At 38.6% G+C, this 20976-nt stretch overlaps 1 protein-coding gene across 1 annotated transcript in view; it reads right to left on the reverse strand.

Annotated features, from left to right (window-relative positions):
• COL14A1 (collagen, type XIV, alpha 1) overlaps nucleotides 1–20754 on the reverse strand; it is a 255503-nt gene extending 234749 nt beyond the window's left edge. The window contains exon 1 of the mRNA XM_011941061.1: nucleotides 20516–20754. The gene's annotated coding sequence lies outside the window, so the exon portion shown is untranslated. The remainder of the gene's footprint in view (nucleotides 1–20515) is intronic.
• Nucleotides 20755–20976: the final 222 nt, after the last annotated feature.

Genomic DNA, 20976 nt, shown 5'->3' on the forward strand with positions numbered 1-20976 from the left:
CGCTCTGTCGCCCAGGCTGGAGTGCAGTGGTGCGATCTCCGCCCACTGCAAACTCTGCCTGCTGGGTTCAAGCAATTCTCCTGCCTCAGCCTCCCAAGTAGCTGGGATTACAGGCATGTGCCATTATGCCCAGCTAATTTTTGCATTTTTGGTAGAAACGGGGTTTCACCATGTTGCCCATGCTGGTCTCGAACTCCTGACCTCAGGTGATCCCCCCGCTTCGACCTCCCAAAGTGCTGGGATTACAGGCCTGAACCACCACGCCCAGCCCAAGATGCATGTTTTTAAGGTTTTTCAAATATAGGTACACAATGCTCTACAGAAAATAACACTGATTTCCACTTCCACCTGCATCTCATATGAGTACCAGGTCACATCAATTCCACCATCACAGAGGTTGTTTTCAGTATATTCGGATTTTATAGGTAAAATGGGATTAGCATCTTAATCAGATTTTTTTCATAACCAGTAAAATGTGACATTTGGTGTTTGTTGGCTAAATTGTTTAAACAAAACACCTGTTCATGACCTTTACCCATTTTCTTATTGATCTACAATAACTCTTTATATGTTAATTTTAACTCATATATATTTAGTATTTTTCCAGTTTGTTTTTTGCCTGACAATTTCATTTATTGGGTTAAGAATTTTTTTAAAAGTTCAGAAATCTGACTTGATCTTTTTCTTTATGGTTTCTAATTCAGTGTCATGGGTAAAACAGCCTTTCTTACCCCAAAGCATATTTCTAGTTAACTTTTTAGTTCCTATTATTAATGGACTCTTTCCAACACTGTTATCTGACAGATTTGTTTTTAGTATAGAAAAGACATTGATTTTTTTATATTAATGGACCACCATTCTGAATTCTTGCTACCTTTATATTTTTTCAGTTTAATCTCTTGGATTTTCCAAGTTGACAGCTGCATTGTTTGCAACCAATGTGTTTTTTTCTTACTGTATAGGTTAGTAGTTTAAAAACAATTATTTTACTAGGGATGCCTGAAATATTTTACCGTTAGAGTTCAGATGTGTTATGTTAAACTTTTAAAACTTCTTGTTTTTTTACTAAGAATTTTTTTTTCAAGCAAGAATGGATGCTGAACCTTGCCTTTATGACAATTCATTCATTGGAATGTCCATATTTTCATCTTGGTCTCTCAGTGTAATTAACTATTTTGATATGTCTAGTATTAATCTATCTTTGCAATATAGAAATAAGTCCTACCTACTAATGGCAATTATTGCTTTTTTTAAAAGCACTAATTTTTTTTTTTTTCCTTTTTGTGGAGAACGGGGTCTCGCTATATTACCCAGGCAGGTCTCGAACTCCTGGGCTCAAGCTATCCTCCTGCCTCTGCCTCCCTGAGAGCTGGGATTACAGGCGTGAGCCACCACACCCGGCCGCCAAGCTATTTTCAAATAGAGATAGTAATGACATATCATTCTTTAAATAAGATCCCATTAATAATGATACTACATTTGAGCTACAAGACAGACAGCTCAAGACTGTTTCTGTCCAACTGCTAAGAAACTAATCAAGTGCAAACACTCTTTGTTATATACTGATCTTTTATCAAAATGTGTTAAGCTTTAAATTCCTATAATTTTCTCTACTATAGATATATGTCTCCAGTGGCAACAATAAAAACACATCAATTGACGTTACCTAATTGCAAATCAAAACTAGGTATGACTGATTACAGGATTCAAAAGAATATTAATTCTTCTTGAGGGATAAGAATGAGAATACTATTGTAGGTGTCATTTATCCCTAAATGGAAGAGTATGAGTGTTTTAAAAATTATTATTACAATGATATTTTAAGTCACATTACATTTATCTAGTATCTCCATACTATTACCATTTCAAGATCTTTGATAATGGAATATCCGGATAAAATGCCCACCATGACAGGGATTATACCTAGCAGAGTACAAGTTATCTCTTAGGTTACAAAGTTCGAAGATTCTGATCCCCTTGAATGCTTCAAAAAATACTCCATATTGCTTATTTAAATTCCAAGTTTTTTTGTTTTTGTTTTTGTTTTTTGAGACGGAGTCTCGCTCTGTCGCCCAGGCTGGAGTGCAGTGGTGCGATCTCCGCCCACTGCAAACTCTGCCTGCTGGGTTCAAGCAATTCTCCTGCCTCAGCCTCCCGAGTAGCTGAGATTACAGACATGTGCCACCACGTCTGGCTAATTTTTTTTTTTTTTAGTAGAGACAGAGTTTCACCATGTTAGCCAGGATGGTTCCAAACTCCTGACCTTGTGATCCACCCACCTCGGCCTCCCAAAGTGCTGGGTTTACAGGTGTGAGCCACCATGTCTGGCCAATCCCAAGTATTTTTTAGTTGCTATTATGCTACTTTCTCCAGTCCTGGATGCTGTTCTTTTGAGAGATACTGCACTAGTCTGTTCTTTAAAACAATATCTATAATCTGGTAAGGCATATGCCAGTCAGGCTTTAAACTGGAGCTAGGCCTGAAGATTTTCAAACAATCCTGTTTGCATCCTTTCAGTCTGGAGAGTATGAAGGAAAAACTGTATCAAGTGGGATGCTGGGTTCTATAACTCCTACAATCATTCAATTCTGTGAATGGAATGAGTAGGGTAGATTAATACAGCCTTCAGGTAGTAGCTTTAAGTGCAAAAGCCTCTGATGGATGCAGCAAAGCAAAGTTATATAAACTTTCAAAGTAATATGACTCATGTAGTTAAATCTCTGATACTTGGGTTTTATTTCAAAATAATATGGTATATCTAAAGGAATAAATTAATTACATTTCCTTCAAGCAACCATTCATTAAAAAATGTTGACAACTAAGCTTTTTTAAAATATCCAATCACAGTCTAGTATACAACTCTTTCATGTTGCCACTAAAAGAGAGGCCCATATACTTTGATCATTATACAAATATTCAAGTTAAGGTCCTGCAATAAAAATTAAAGAATGTACTAATTTGTGCTTAGGGTCCAAAACATATCTTCCCCTACCAGCCTATGACCAAAATGCTAATTAGTAAAGAATATTTTCTTAGATTAACACATTCACATACTGGAAATTCCTTAAAATTCCTAATGGAATAGGCAATACATTCAGTGTATATACTAAAAGAATAGTCAACATATTAAGTGACTACCATCTACATAGCATTATAGCCTGGATTAATGTGTCAGGACACAGAAGACATTAGGAAAATGGTTAGTCAATGTTGATGAAATATAGCAGGAAAAGCCCCAGGGAATACATAAAACCCTAACCCTACAAAGTCAAGTAAAACAAGATTAGTGGATTATCCAAACGAGTATAAGCAGCTCTTCTGTAGACAGAAGGCATGAGTGCAGGGGAATTTGAAAAGATATGGCAGCAGGCTTCAGCCTTATCAAATCAAAACATTCAGTAAATCTGCCAGTCACACAGATAGCTGTCCACCACACCTAAAGAAACAGATTGCAGCAGAATCACTCTCTCAACTCCAATAAAATATTCTAAGATTTCCTTCTCCAAACATTGTAACCAGAGGTTTCAATCAGAACAAAGCAAAAAAAAAAAAAAAAAAAAAAAAAAAAAAAAAAAAAAAACAGGCCACATTTGTCTTTTTGGAGAAAAAAAAAATCTCCTTTTCAGATCAGGAGACTTACATTAGATATCCCCGGCCAGGTGTGGTAGCTCACACCTGTAATCCCAGAACTTTGGGAGGCCAAGGCAGGAAGATGGCTTAAGCCCAGGAGTTTGAGACCAGCCTGAGCAACTCAGTGAGACTCTGGCTCTACAAACAAATTAAATTTAAAAATGTTAAAAGATACCGCATAATGCTATGTTAACGTAGGAGAAAAAGGTCCTCTTTAACATAGGAGAGAAGAACCTTTTTCTCCTATTGTGAAAGGCCACAATCAAATAGCCTTTCTCTTTTCTCATCAAAGCAGTTCCTGCATCCAAGTGTTTTGAAGCAATACTGAACATGTAATATTGGAGGTTACTCTGCATCTCATGTACTTTTTAACTAACTAAATAAATGCTATGCTAGTCTTGGCAACTTTTTTTGGAAACTGGGCATTGTTTATATGGAAAAAAGCATTGTAACCATAGTTTATCTTCAAAATTCTTTTTTTCTTTTTCTTTTTTTTTTTTTTTTGAGACAGGGTCTGCTTCTGTACCCAAGCTGGGCTGCAGTGGTGAGATCATGGCTCACAACAACCTCAGTCTGCTGGACTCAAGTGATTCTCCCTCCTCAGCCTTCCAAGTAGCTGGGCTATAGGCATGTGCCACCATATCTTGCTAATTTTTAAAATTTTTTTTGTAGAAATGTGGTCTCCCCATCTTGTGCAGGCTAGTCTCGAACTCCTGGGCTGAAGCAACCCCCCCGTCTCGGACTCCCAAAATGCTGGGATTATAGGCATAAGCCACTGTGCCCAGCATAAATTCTTCTTTAGTTATTGTTTATTTTAAGTTAGGATGAGCAATACCACATTGGGAGAAGTGAAATTTCAGTTTTCCCAAGCTTTTCTGCCAAGTCCCCAAAACGTTTGGACACTAAAGTAAGGGCAAGAAAAATCCCAATCCTATTAAAATGCCATGATATATTTTAACATTTACCAAAATGTCAAAGCCTAATTTGTTAAAACTTTGCCCAAAAGCCTGCACAAAACAAATAACTCTGCCTTGATTTTTTGCTGTTGTTTAAAAACATCATGTTAGAAATGGCTACTTAGTTCCCTCTTCAGAAGGTATAAGCCAAATTTACGGAAAGTTGATAATGTTTAATGCAAGGGCTCTTAAAACACTGTCATAATTTTACAATCAGTAACATAAAACTAGGTCCATTAGTGCTAATTTGCCCTTCCACTCATATGTTTGTTTTATTTAATCTCATTTGTCCAGATAAGTTTGATAACGAGCAAAGGCCCTAAGCGTAAGCATTAAGCAATGCTTACAGGCACCCACAAAATTCCCAGACTAACATACAGCCAATTTTATTAAAATTCCTTAAATATTTATCCTAATGTTTTTGTAAACCACAAACACTTACTCTCTCTCTCGCCAAGATTTATACACATGTATACACACAAACCTTGGATAATATTGTATTCAATTGTTGCTGACTTACAAAAAATAAACCACAAACTTAAACGAAATTCTTGTTAGTTATTTGATACACCATATATCCAGCAACTTCATGCCCTGAGAGAGATTGTTATTTACAGTATTAAATGTTCATTTCAACAATCATTTATTAAGAGTCCTACTATATAACCAAAGCACTGTACTTGGTAATAAGAAAGATACAAAACTTCATACCACATCTTCCCCTTGGTAGCTCACTTATAGTTAATTGAAAAAAGAGATTAATTGAAAAGTGAACCTTAGGTGAGCTCACTTACAATTTACTTGAAAAGCAAGATTGTCAGCAATCATATTGCAAAATCGAATGAAATAAGTATAAAACAGAACAGAAAGGTAGCACAGGTGGTGGTATGAATAGAAAACTGTGAGTGAGGAAGCCACTTGTGATAATTTGCTTGGTTAGCACCAATAGGTCCTTGGCTAGCTGGTTTAACCACTCTCTGCTCTTTATCAATGAAATGTGTGAGATAATATCTATCTTTTTTTTTAAATGCATTAATTTATTGTTGTTGTTATTTTGATTTGGGTTTTTTTTTAGGATCTCTCTCTGTCACCCAGGCTGGAGTGCAGTGGCATGAACATGTCCCACTGCATTTCCAAACTCCTAGACTCAAGAGTAGCTTGAGTCTTTTGCCTCAGCCTCCTGAGTAGCTGGGACTACAGTCACATGCCATCTCACTTGGCTAAGTTTTTTTTATTTTTTTTTATACAGACAGGATTTCACTTTGGTGCCTAGGCTGGTCTTGAACTCCTGGGCTCCAGCAATCCTCCCACCTCCGCCTCCCAGTACCAAGATCATAGGCATGAGCCACCACACTTGGCCATGTCTACCTTTTAAGATGATTGTGATATTTTTAGTTAATTTACTTAGAACATAGATAACTCTCAAAAATTTCTAATTAGTAGCATGTTCACAACATGTTAAAAGAACAAAAAAGGAATGGGGAATCATAATAAATGAATTTGCTACTTGAGCAGATGCTAAAAAAGGACGGAGAAACAAGAAGCCTTTATCTCTTCTATCACATTAAGGTTGTGGGACTAACTTGGCAAAAAAGTTTAGGCAAAAACTGAATATCCAGATAATGACAGAGGCAACAGTTATTTGCAAGAGTGAACCAGTTTAGACTTTTCAAAATAAATTTCTAGCCATTTTTATCATTCTCCAGATGATAGCTCTATACAGATTTGAAACGATCAATCATATGAAGACACGGACAACTTGACTTGAGTAATTCATAGGCTTAGAAAAAGACTCAGCAGTTACCGTTGACAAGTTTATGCAAAGAAGACTTGAAAGAAATGGTGATATTTAAGCATATTTTATACCAAAGAAAAATAAGAATCAGAGACACATAACAGAGGTTTTCATGTATTAGAAGAGCTTTTATGTAGAAGATAAAACCATATTATTTTGTGTAGCTTCTGAAAACAGAACTCTAATCAGTTGCCATGCTCCCAACTCACAGGAGTTCTGTAACAGCTCTAACAATTAGAAGTATTGCTTCTCTGTCACTAGAAATTCTGGAGCAGAAACTAGCTAAGTTTTACCAATAAGAGATGTTATCAGAGGGATTGCTGAATTTGGGGCAAGGGAACTGGATAAAATGATCTCTAGGATGCCTTCCTCCACTCCACATTTTATATATATGTTAATATCTACTTTATAGAAAGAGAATTTTACAGTCAATTGATAATCTAGGTCACACATTTTTGTAGATTAAAAAACAAACCAAAACAACAACAACAAAAGAAATAGGCTTAATGTATCATCCAGTGTGTTGGCTTTGAGGGTATTCCTCCTTACTTCTTCTCACTATTGAAATACTACCCTCCTCACATCCAGAATCATAAAAAAATGATTTTCAGGATTAGATAATGAGATCTACTTAAAAAGTACTGGAGGAAGTGAGCAATTATTACACTTATCTCTTAGCATCATGACATAAGAGGAAAAAACTCTAAATTAGGAATAAAGAAGACCTAGTTTTGTTACTATCAGTTTGGTGGTTAGCTTTTTTGTCTCTGAGAGAACTCCCCACTATGCATGGCATGGTGATCAGAAATCGGGGGAAAGCTGCTGTCTTACTGGCATAAAGCATCAGGCAACAGAATTCAGGAATACTAGAGAAACTAGATATTGAGAAGGGAAATGTCAGAATGGAATGAGACACAAAGTGGGGGCAGGGGGAGCAAAATCTGCATAAAACTGCCCTCAAATCCTGGACATTTCAGAATGATAAAGATCACTTAATTAGGAAAAATTAATCATCAATGTGTATAAATTTAATAATGGAGTTTCAAAATACATAAAGCAAAAACTAATAAGACTAAAGAAATAAGCAATAAGCAAAGTTGAAGATTTCAGCACTCCTCAAGAACTGGTTGAACAATTAGACAATATATCAGTATATAGATGTGAACAACTCTTATCAGGTAGTTGATATTTATTGAGCATTATATCCAACAACTGCAAAAACGTACATTTTTTAAGTGTACCGGTAAAATTTAACAAAATAGGCCATACTCTGGGCCATAAAATAAAATTCAATAAATTTCAAAAGATTGAAAACATACAGAGTATATTTTCTGACAACAGATTTAAATTAGGAATGAATAATAGCCTGGGTGTGGTGGCTCACACCCATAATCCCAGCATTTTGGGAGGTTAAGGTGTGAAGATGGCTTGAGCCCAGGAGTTTGAGACCAGACTGAGCAACACAGAAAGACCCCATCTAATTTTTTAAAAAATAAATAATAAAACATCTTTATAAATTCAAAATATTTGAAAATTAAACAATATGCTTCTAAATAATCAATGGGTCAAAGGTGAAATCTCAATGGAAATTTTTAAATGTTTGAAAGGGAATGAAAATAAAGGTACAATTTGTGAAAATTTGTGGAATGCAGCTAAAGAATTAGAGATAAACTTATAGGTTTAAATGCTTACATAAAAAAGAAGATTTAAAATCAATGATCTAATTTTTTACCTAAAGAAGCTAGAAAAAGAAGGGCAAACTGAATCCAAATTAAGTTGAAGGAAATGATTAATAAAGATAAAAGCAAATACTAAAGAAATGGAAAACATTAGTAGAAATTAACAAAACCAATATTTGCTTCTTTGAAACCATTAATAAACTTTTAAAACCTTTAGGAATTGTGGTCAAGGAACGAAGATTGAAATACAATTAACAATACCAGGAATAACGGAAGATATAACTGCCTACTTCACAAACTAAAAACAATTAAAAAGGAAAAATACAAATAACTTTTTGCCAATAATCCCAACAATTTAGCTTACTTGGAAATAAACTATTCAAATACTCAACTTGTTAAAACAGATACATGAAGAAATAGAAAACCCAAATAGCCCTGTATCTATTAGAGAGATTAAATTTATTATTAAAAAATATTTCCACAAGGAAAATTACAGTCCCAGATGGCTTCACTAGTGAATTCTATGAAATATTTAAGGAAAATATAATACCAATTCTACACAAACTCTTTCTGAAAGCACAGGTGAAGGCTAGCATAACCTTTTTTTTTTTTTTTTTTTTTTGAGACGGAGTCTCGCTCTGTCGCCCAGGCTGGAGTGCAGTGGCCAGATCTCAGCTCACTGCAAGCTCCACCTCCCGGGTTCACGCCATTCTCCTGCCTCAGCCTCCCGAATAGCTGGGACCACAGACGCCCGCCACCTCGCCCGGCTAATTTTTTGTATTTTTTAATAGAGACGGGGTTTCACCTTGTTAGCCAGGATGGTCTTGATCTCCTGACCTTGTGATCCGCCCGCCTCGGCCTCCCAAAGTGCTGGGATTACAAGCTTGAGCCACCACGCCTGGCTTTTTTTTTTTTTGAGACAGACTCTCGCTGTCACACAGGCTGGAGTATAGTGGCACAATCTTGGCTCACTGCAACCTCCACCTCCTGGGTTCAAACAATTCTCCTGTTTCAGCCTCCTGAAGAGCTGGGACTATAGGCGCATGCCACCACACATGGTTAATTTTTGTATTTTTGGTAGAGATGGAGTTTCACCATGTTGCCCAGGCTGGTCTCGAACTCCTGGCCTCAAGTGATCTGCCCACCTCAGCTTCTCAAAGTGCTGGGATTACAGGCATGAACCACCACACCCAGCCCTAACATAACCTTTTTATCACAACTAGACAGCATCACAAAAAATAAAAATCACAGAATAACCCTCATGAACATAGATACAAAAATCTTTCACAAAATATTATCAAATAGCATTTAACAATGTATAAAAATAATAATAATAATGACCAAGTAGAGTTTACTACAAGAATGTGATATTGGTTTAATATTTTTAAATCATTTAGCACGTTTAGTATGTTTCTTCCCTCAGGGAGAAAAAGGCTAACCATCAAGATAATATCCACTAATCACTTAGCATGAGATTTTATACATATATATGTATTGTGTGTGTGTGGGTGTCGGGGGGTGTGTGTGTGTAATCTAAATAGAAGGACAAAAAGTATTTCAGAAAATTCAATACACATTCAGAATTTTAAAGAAACTCAGCAAACTAAAAATAGAAAGGAACTTCTTCAATCTAATAAAGGGCATCAGTGAAAACCCCATAGCTAGTATCACACTGAATGGTAAAATATTGAATGCTTTTCCCCTAAGATCAAGAATAAAATATGGATGTTAACTATTACTAGTTCCACTCAACATTGTACTAGAGGTCCTAGTCAGTGCAATCACGCAAGAAAAAGAAATAAAAGGCATAAAGAATGGGAAGGAAGAAGTAAACTGACTGTATTCACAATCAACATGATTGTTTCCAGTAAATGCTAAGGAATCTATCAAAAACAAAACTCTACTTCAACGAATAATTTACAAAGACTGACAGACAAGATCAGTAGGCAAAAATCAATTGTATTCTTATATAATAGCAGAAAATAAATAAAAAGAAAAAATTTTTAAATTTATTTACAGTGACATCAAAAACATAAAATAGTTAGAAATTAATATGACATGCAAGGACTCTATACTCTTCAGAATACAAAAATACAAAAATATATTACTGACAGAAATGAAAGAAAACCTAAATAGAGCAGTGCACCATGTTGATGGATTAAAAAAAAATTCTGTTAGAATGTTCTTAAGATAATCTATAGATACAAAGCAATTTTAATAAAAATCTCAAAAAAGTCACAGACAAATATTCTCTAAGACAGTTTGCTAAAAGTGAAACTGCTGGTCATAAGGTATGTTTATTCCTTTTAAAAAGTATTAACGGGTTGGGCACAGTGGCTCACACCTGTAATCCCAGCACTTTGGGAGGCCAAGGCAGGCAGATCACCTGAGGTTGGCAGTTCAAGACCAGCCTGACCAACATGGTGAAACCCCATCTCTACTAAAAATAGAAAAATTAGACAGGCTGTGGTGGTGCGCTTCTGTAATCCCAGCTATTTGGGAAGCTGAGGTGGGAGAATCAGTTAAACCTGGGAGGTGGAGGTTGCAGTGAGCCAAGATTGTGCCACTGCACTCCAACCTGGACAACAGAGTGAGACCTTGTCTCAAAGAGAAAAAAAGTATTAATGGATACTGCCAAATTGATCTCCAAAGAGATTATGCCAGTTTATATACCACCAAAAGTGTATGTGTCTACTTTTCCATAAACTCATTGGCTCTGATAGTTGCATATTCTTTCATGTATGAAAAAATTGTAGTTCAACATACAACATTTCCGTGCACATCTTTCATTTACTTAAGACGTCTTTTGTTTGGTGAACTCTCTGGCATATCCTTGGTCATTTTTCTATAGGATTGTTCTTTTTTTTTTTTTTGACAGAGTCTCACTTACTCTGTCACCCAGGCTGGAGTGCAGTGGTACAGTCTTGGCTTACTGCAATTTCTGCCTCCCAGGTTCAAGCGATTCTCATGCCTCTGCCTTCCAAATAGCTGGGATTACAGGCACCACCACACCCAGCTGTTTTTTGTATTTTTAGTAGAGACAGGGTTTCACCATGTTGGACAGGTTGGTCTCGAACTCCTTCCCTCAAGTGATCTGACTTCCTCGGCCTCCGAAAGTGCTGGGATTACAAGCATGAGCCACCACACCCAGCTAGGAGCGTCCATCTTTTTATAAGAAATTTTTGCATTTAATAGGTGGCTCCTTTTCCATCATATATAATAAAATATGCTGCCCAATATTTATTTTTTTGTTTTTTATCTCCTATGGTTTATGACATGCATACAAACCTTTGCATTTCTCCTTTGGAATTGTAGCATTTTCCTATATTTTCTTTTAGTATTATAACATTTTCAATTTTTAAATTGAAATCCTTGATCTTCTAAAACTTATTGTGATGTACATGGAAAAGTTTTAACTTTTATTCTCCATGTCCATCCAATTAGTCCCATACCACTTATAAAATAATTTACCTTTTGTTCACAGGTTAGTAATGCTATATTTTATTTTCAAATCTATCGATTTTCTATTTATGTGTGACTATTAAGTAATTGTAAGTATCAAAACTTTACATTATGTTTTAATATTTTCTTTTAAGTTTTCTTTCTGATTATTTTTGACTAGGTACCAAAACTACTCAAATTGGGATGTTAAATTAGTAGACTGATTTAGGTAGATTGACCTTTTTTATATAATAGTCCATCTTTACATCAAAAAAGAATATATTCTTTATTTATTCAAGTCAGTCATCTTCATTTCTTCATGAGCACTTTAAAGAGTCATATAAATTTGACATTTTGAGTTTATTTCTACATATTATATACATATATGTTTTATTTCCTGTGTTAATGGATTTTTCTTAATCACTTTTAAACAAGTTATTTCTTAATTATAGTAAAGCAATTTTATTTTTATATTAATTTTGTAACCTACCTTGAATAGTTTAACATTTTTTCAGACTCTTAAAGTTTGTAATAATTGATTTCCTTAATTTTTTCTGTAGATGATATATTTCTTCTTACCTTTCAAATTTTATGTTTTTCATTTCTTTCCCTTTTCTTATTGCTTTGGTTACTATCTCCAGAATATTTATCCTGGAAATTTTGTCTTGTTCTTATTTTTAATAGGAATGCTTCTTTGGCATGACTTTGGTTTTGAAGACACATGGCTAGACAGACTGTTAGAGAAGACAAACACATATATACTGACATAAATGTATCGTGTTTAGTAAATTTCCATCTGTGTAAACTTTACTGAGCTATTAATCTGAAATAAAATGTTAAATTATTGTAGTAGCTATGAAGAAGATCACCTAACTTTTTTTCTTTTAACTTTTTAATATGACAATTATATTAATCTATTTTCTAATACTAAACTTACCTGTAAAATTTGAGCCATACTTGATCATTGTGAATTATTGTTTTGGGTTCTATTTACCAATATGCTATTCATATCAATAAGTACATCAATATTAGTGAAATTAGTCTGTAGCTTTTCTTTTTTATTATGCTGTGTCAAGGTTTGATATCAGTATTATTTTTTCTGGTTTTATAAAAAATAACTTTGAATTTTTTCTTCTTTCTCTATACTGTACTTTGGAACAGTTATAATAGCACAGTATTCTTGATTTTTTACATTTTCATTAGCATTCAATTGCAAAACCATAGGGAGAGTTTGGTACTCTTGGAGAGGTTACTTTTTAACAACTTTTTCAACATGTTTGTGCCTAATGTTTTATTCATAATTCCTGTATAATAAAAAATCAGTTTCAGTAATCTGTACTTTGTTTAGAAATAACTAATTACAGATCATTAAAATAAGAATACTCCCAAAACACAGCCTGGGCGACAGAACAAGACTCTGTTTCAAAGAGAAAACAAAGAATACTACCTAAAACAATATCCAGGATGTTATTCCTATCAAACTACCAACATCATTTTTCACAGAAATAGAAAAAAAAATTCTAAACAAAACCGAAAAAGAGACTCAATAGCCAAAGCAATTCTAAGCAAAAAGAACAAAACTGGAGGCATCAAATTATCCAACTTCAAACTATACTACAAGGCTACAGTAACCAAAAAAGCATGGTACTGGTACAAAAACAAACACACAGACAACTGAACAGGTTAGAAAACACAGAAATAAAGTCATACACCTACAACCACCTGATCTTCAACAATGTTAACAAAAACAAGCAATGGGGAAAGGACTCCCTTTTCAATAAATGGTGTTGGAATAGCTGGCTAGCTGCATGCAGAAGAATGAAATGGGACCCCTACCTTTCACCATATATGAAAATTAACTCCAGATAGGTTAAAGACTTAAATGTAAGACCTAACATTATAAAAAATCCTAGAAGAAAACCTGGCAAATACCCGCCAGGCATGGTGGCTCACGCCTGTAATCCCAGCACTTGGGGAGGCTGAGGCAGGTGGATCATGAGGTCAGAAGATCAAGACCATCCTGGCTAACACAGTGAAATCTCGTCTCTACTAAAAATACAAAAAATTAGCCGGGCTTCGTGGCATGTGCCTATAATCCTAGCTAGGGAGGCTGGGGCAGGAGAATCGCCTGAAGCCAGGAGGTAGAGCTTGCAGCGAGCCGAGATTGTGCCACTGCACTCCAGCCTGGGCGACAGAGCGAGACTCCATCTCAAAAAAAAAGAAAAAGAAAAAAAAGGAAGAAAACCTAGCAAATACCATTCCAGACATGGGCTTTGGCAGTGAATTTATGACTAAGTCCTCAAAAGCAACTGCAACAGAAACAAAAACTGACAAGTGAAATCTAATTAAACTAAAGAGCTTCTGCACAGCAAAAGAAACTATCAAGAGAGTAAACAGACAATCTACAGAATGGGAGAAAGTGTTTGCAAAGTATGGATCCAACAAAGGTCTAATATCCAGAATCTATAATGAACTTAAATTATTCAACAAGCAAAAAACAAATAACCCCATTACAAAAGTAGGCAAAGGGCATGAGCAGATACTTCTCAAAAGAAGATACACAAGCAGCCAACAAACATGGAAAAATGCTCCACATTGCTAATTATCAGAAAGATGCAAATCAAAACCACAATGAAATACTATCTCACGCCAATCAGAATGGCTATCATTAAAAAGACAAAAAAAAAACAGATTTGCAGAGAAAAGGGAATGCTTATACACTGTTGGTAGGAATGTAAATTAGTTCAGCCACTGTGGAAAGCAGTTTGGAGATTTCACAAAGAACTTTAAAAACTACCGTTCAACTCAGTAATTCCACTAACGGATATATACCCAAGGGAATATAAACAAAAAGACACATGCACTCGTATGTTCATCACAGCACTATACACAATATCAAAGACATGAAATCAGCCTAGATGCCCATCAACGGTGGATTGGATAAAGAAAATGTGGTACATATACACCATGGAATACTACACAGTGATAACAAAGAACAAAATCATGTCCTTTGCAGCAACATGGATGCAGGTGGAGGCCATTATCCTAAGTGAATTAACAGAGGAACAGAAAACCAAGTACCACATATTCTCACTTATAAGTAGGAGCTAGACAGTACACATGGACATAAAGATGAGAAAACAGACAGTGGGGACTAATTGTGAGGGAAAGAAAAAAAGGGGGTGAGGGTGAACTACCTTTTGGGTACTATGCTCACTACCTGGGTGATGGGATCATTCATACCCTAAACTTCAGCATTACACATATACCTGTGTCACAAACCTGTTCTTGTATTCCCAAACTAAAATAAAAGTTGAAAAAAAAAATAATAATCCATTTCATTCAGGCTTTCTAATTTATTGGCATATATTTATTTTAATTACTACTCAATCCTTTTTTTTTTTTTTTTTTTTTGGAGATGGAGTCTCGCTCTGTCACCCAGGCTGGAGTGCAGTGGCGGGATCTCAGCTCAGTGCAAGCTCTGCCTCCCGGGTTTACACCATTCTCCTGCCTCAGCCTCTCGAGTAGCTAGGACTACAGGCACCCGCCACCTCGCCTGGCTAGTTTTTTATATTTTTTAGTAGAGACGGGGTTTCACCGTGTTAGCCAGGATGGTCTCGATCTCCTGACCTCGTGATCCGCCCGTCTCGACCTCCCAAAGTGCTGGGATTACAGGCTTGAGCCACCATACCTGGCCTTAATTACCATTCAATTTTTTTAATTTTCTCCAAGTTAGTGATTGTTTCCATTTTTATTTCTTACCTTGTACACTTTAGGCTTTTTATATTTTGCTTTTTAAAAGACAAAAAGCTGAATAAAATTCACGGTGATTTTTGTTTAAGAGAGAAATAACAAATGGAAGGGGAAAGCAACAGTAAAGTAGGAATAAGGGAAGGAAGAAGAAAGGGAAAATGGTGAAGAGGAAGAAGATAAGGAGGCAGAGGAAAAAAAGAAAAACTAAGGGGAAAAGAGAGGAAAGAAAATAGTATAAAGGCAGAAAGGGTCCAAGATGACCTCTCTGGCCAAATGTGGGTCAATGTTGCCTAGATTGGTGCTACTCAAAGTAGCTCATCTATGAACTGTTACTGGTCCTCAATGAGATAAAGAGCTTATGCCAACATGCAAGTCTATGTATTGTTTTGCTTCCTTCATCAGAAAAGCCTTGCTATGAAAAAATAATAATAATCTCAGTTGAACTAACAGTGTGCTTAGTGAACAGTGTGCTTATTGACATATTTGATTTACATTATCGTGTCGTTTTTGTCTTATCAGAGGCAGGCAACAGTTTGTGGATGGGCACCAACCAGCAGTAGCACCAACCTTGATCCTTCACCAACCAGGCCTCCAATGAACTGCATCTGTCCCTCATCTTATTGAGATTCTCCAGCTAGTTTCATAGCCTTACTCACTGTTTTAACCTTCTAGATCTTCGGTACTACCAGACATCTAGACGGGTAGTTTAACCCATATTCAAAAAAGTTCAACACACATAGGCAATCGGTAAATATTGATTGACTTAATAGTTGATGACTGAATGATCAAGGCTGATGTGTGTACAGCTTGCAGTTAATGAACTAAACAATTTACACTTGGCATAGGATCAATGACACTTGGAATTGGCAGACACTCTGCTTCCAAGTTATGTGCCCCAGTGCAAAGCTGTGTTACCCAGAGAAAACAGAACTGTTTTCTTCTCCCAGTGGCATAGGTTTGCAGAGAGGGGCTACCTTTTTCTAATTTACAGAAAAACTCTATTAGGTTAGCAGCACCCCCGTGAGTCACTCAAATGCAAGGAATTATACAGCTGCTCAAACAATATTAAACTGATGCTGTATGTTCTCAATGACAGAAGGTAGAGCCATTCCAAAAATATGGCAAATTGGAATGACAGCTCCTTGACACAGGAATGTTCTTCACCTGGCTTTTTTTTCTCTCTTCATTTTTTTCAAACACTGATATAGTTCATCTGTCAAAGAAATGGGAGATTGTTTTTAACTACAATGTACATCTGTAATCAGTATAAAGGGTAGCTTTACATCTCCATTTAGACATCCTTTCCTTCAGGAAGTTTTCCTTGATCTTCCAAGTCTGGGGTCAGATGCTCTTCCTGTTTCCTGTGGTAGTAATCTTTATTTTCCATTCTGTAGCATTGAACACGACCCTGTAGTTAGCTACTAGCATTTCCATTTGCCAAAGCATATTATTCCGTACTGTATTTTGAATGCTTAGCACAGTGTCAGCACGTGGCAGGAGGCAGGGCCGGGAAGTGAAGGAAGAACAGAAGCGAACAACCCACAGCAAAGTATCACTTCTAGACATCAATTAAATGTGCTCCTCTTTGCAAAAGCCAGAGACAAAAGACCACCTAGGAGTAGATCTTTATCCAATAAAGGGCCTTCTGACTGCTCCTAGATAAAGACACACCCTAAGACATTGCAATGGACTTAGCAAAGTGCAGCCTACCTCTGGATCAATTTTTGTAAGCAATTCAGATAATTTCTAGGAGAAATGAGGGAAAACATTGCTCCCTAAAATTCACAGGGACACCTTTCAGGGTAGCGCTGACAAAGGCCCATAGAGAGAAAAGTGCAACAAGACCACTAACAAAAAAATCACCTGGAGGAAATGGGGAGTCTAGGCTCTAAACTTTGACTTAAAGAATGCTCAGAACTTCTCATAGACGCTCTTTTATTTCTCAATGCCCACCCCAGCCTGCCAAGTCGCTGGGATTACAGGTGCCCACAACCACGCCCAGCTAATCTTTATATTTTTAGTAGAGATGGGGTTTCGCCATGTTGGCCACGCTGGTCTTGAACTCCTGACCTCAGGTGATGATGCACCCACCTTGGTCTCCCAAAATGCTGGGATTACAGGCATGAGCCACACTGCACCTGGCCCCATATAAACTTTTCTTAATCATATTTCTGTCACTTGCTGGCTTTGTGATCCCATACAAGGTACTTTTTATCCTTGAAGCTCAGTGATCGCTAAAGGAGGAATATTATTTGCTTCCCCAAGTAATTGGGAGACTTAAGTGTGTTTCTAAAAGAGAAAAAGGCAGATACCCAGTAAGTACTTAAAAAATACGCCAACATTTCCAACACACACACAGACACACACACACACACACACACGTCACAGGAACAGGATGCAGTTTGGTCTACAAGAAAAGTTTGCTGTATACAGAAAAGTAACTGGATCCCTGCCATTTTTTATTTACTCACAGAAGGAGTCAAGAGGAATGATTATTTTCCTAACAGCCAGCACTATCTAGGGGCACATCTGCCAAGAAGAAAGTTTATTTTTATCACTTTCCTTTAAACTTTCTCCCTCCACTCCACTGTCAGTTCCCTGGGGGAATCAACTAGTGCCTCGTTTACCAACAACTTTGTTCTCAATGGACTATCATAATCCCAGATAATTTGTTAGCTCAGTGGTGCTCAAACAGCACCCACTCCATCATGCAGCAATTCAGGAAGGCTCTTGTCCTTTAAAGGGATCTTAGGTTACACTAGACAGGCCAGGAAAACAGCAGTCATTTGGCTGGGTTTAGATAAAAGTGACTGCAAATGTGGCTTTACAGTCGTTATCACTGCAAAGGCCGTCAACTGAAAACGGGGAAAAGACATTTGTGTTTCACTGTGCAACACTAGGAAATATTTAAGATTGAAACGACGACTCCCCAAGAGGTCTTCTTAATGAGCTAGGGGCTTTCCCTAGAGCCCCTCAAATCGGATCGATTTGTTCGGCCCATTTTTAGGACCAGCCCTGGCTGATTCTGAAAAATCAAGACATGCATGGAGGGCCCCAAGAGTTCTCTGAAATCCTCAGCTGGACAGTTCGCAGCAGGATAAGTGCCAAGAGGCTCCTCCCATCAATCTTGAAGGCTGGGATCCATCCAAAACTGCTCCAGGAATCCTGATGGGTTCCAAGGAATACTTCCCAGGGAATTACTAAGAGGCCTTACCAGTGGGGCGCCTGTCCTTTCAAAGGGACCCACAGGAGGTCAGGGCTGCAGTGGAGGTTCAGGTCTATCCTGGCTCAAGGTTCCCCAGGGAGAAGGAGAGGATGGATACCCAGTATTTACTGAGAGAGTGAGAAAGATAGCCTGTACATCATGGATGAACCTTGAAAATATTTTGCTAGGTAAAAGAAGCAGTCACAAAGGACCACATATTGTATACTTCCATTTATATGAAATGTCCAAAATAGGCAAATCCATACAGACAGGGCAGCAGGTTAGGGAGAAATGGGGAGTTACTGCTAATAGGTACAGGATTTCTTTTGGGGGTGCTAAAATATTATAAAATTGTAGATTTACTCTACTCTGTGAAGACAGTAAAAATCGTTGAACTGTACACTTTAAATGGGTTGAGAGGTATATGAATTATATCTCAATAAAGCTGTTTAAAAAACAAGTAAACAAAACTATCCTGAAGTTTACCTTATAATAGTGAAGCACTTGAGTTCAGAGGAATCCAAGTTACTCTTCTGAAAAACCAAATATCCACATGCTGCTCATTCATTCATTTATTCCTTCACTCATTCTAAATTTACCAGTGAGTTCTCTACATGCAGACTGGACCACGCTGTCAGAAACAGAACACCAGGTCCTTCATTGCATCCAGCTTAAAGCCTGTTTGCTGGATTTCAATAAAGCCCATCACCTACTGCAAGTATTATAAAAACTACCCTCCCTGTCCCTCAGTAGAGGAAGGGCCCCAAGGCCTTTAACAGGGGAGTTTCAGGAAAATCCATTTTCATTTCTGCTCTCCTCTCCACAGCCACCAAAGACTTACTCCCATCTTTCTCTTGTTCCTGCCCCCACTCCCACCCCCTTCAGTTGCTGTCAACAGAGGACTCTCCAGAACTTGCAGAAGGAATGCGGCTCTCAGCAGCAGCTCCAGAAGCAGTGCTTGGGGGAAAATCCTGGCCCGTGTGAGAGCTGCATACAAGCTTCATTTGGACACTTTCTGTAAGGGCAGGTCCAAAACCCTCCTGGTCCTTAGCAGAGCAACCCTGAGCCACAGAGGAGGCAGGAACCCAGCACCAAGATCTGAGCGCCTGTGGTCCTGGACCTGCCCGCGGCCTCCAGGCTCTGCCCTGGGACTGAGGCCACTGTAAAGGCTCCGTGTGCCAAAGCCCAGCTGCCCCGGATGCCTGTCCGCCCAGGCGCTATGTAAAAGGAGGCTTGAGGGGACACGGGGTGTGGGGGGTGTCAGAGAGATAAAAGGGGGCAAGTGAGAGGTCGGCAAGCTAAAGCGGAGAGGATTCTCCAACATTACAACCTGGCGGTGCCTCTCTCAAAACTGCAACCTCCTGGCTTCTGGCACCAAAGCAAAACGCACGAAGCATCCCAGCTTCCCGGCGCAGAGAGGTGGAGGAGCGCCTACCGTCGCCATCCTCCATCATCGCACTCTGCCTAGCTGTTTCCCTTTGCGTCCAGCGCCTGGTCCTCAGCTACCCAAATCTGTAGAAGTGCCAACAGGTGACTGGGTGAGTTTCATCGCCTGTGATCTCCATCAGCAGCTCTCCCAAGCTAGCACAAACACGAGCTAAATAAAAACTGCGTGTTTTTTATGGACACACAGCCCTTCAAGACGGATCCCACCCAAATTACCGCCTTTGTTAAGCCCCTTCTTATATGGAAATGCTGAAACCGCCACTGTCCCGCAGCCAAACGCAGCTTCTTCCCGCCACATGCTCACGTCACCCAAACACTAGGAAAAGCTTCCCGGAGCAGCACATAGTATTTCCAGTACTTCTGCGCTCTCATCACCCAATGCCTCTCTAATCTCCCTGCACCGTGAGCCCCGCGAAAAGGCATCCAGGTGCACCCGTCGCGTCCCGTCCCATCCCATTCCAAAGGTCCCCAGGCCATCCTGGGCGCGCGCGTGAAAAGAAAGTCCATGGAACTACATTGCATCTGCAGGTGGCTCGCTGTCTCCCCTTTTCCTTGTTCATGAATGGACTTCGAAGCCGAGCCGAAGAAGAGCAGAGAAAGACGAACTGACCTGTGCTGGGCAAGGTTCCAGGCCAGGTTGGGAGCTCTCCGCGGCTACGGAAGATCGAAGCTCCGCCGCGAGTTGGTCCTTGGTGGCGCACCGCCCTTGCTGTCTTCCCTCAGAGTACCCTTTTTTAATTAGCCTCTCTCTCTCTCTCTGTCTCCCTCCCTCTCCTTCTCCCGCTGCGCTTCCACTCCCAGCCTCCTGGAGCTGCCTCCGCCTCTCCAGCTGGGCGCCCAGGATCAGATAAGAAGAAAGGAAGGCCCGCCGGCAGCCAATTATAGAGCGGAGGGTGGCCGCGGGGGCGGGAGGTGGGGAGGTGGGAGGCAGGCCTAAACCCATAACGCCCCCCACGTTCTCTCCTCCTCCTCTCCCCCATCCCCGCCCTACCAGGGATGTGGAGAAGCCAGCCCGTGCCACCCGCGCGCTCGCCTACTCTGAACCTGGCGGTACCCCCAGGTGCGCGCCGC

The sequence above is a fragment of the Colobus angolensis genome, unplaced genomic scaffold, assembly GCF_000951035.1.
Source record: "Colobus angolensis palliatus isolate OR3802 unplaced genomic scaffold, Cang.pa_1.0 Scaffold198, whole genome shotgun sequence".
Classification (NCBI taxonomy): domain Eukaryota; kingdom Metazoa; phylum Chordata; class Mammalia; order Primates; family Cercopithecidae; genus Colobus; species Colobus angolensis.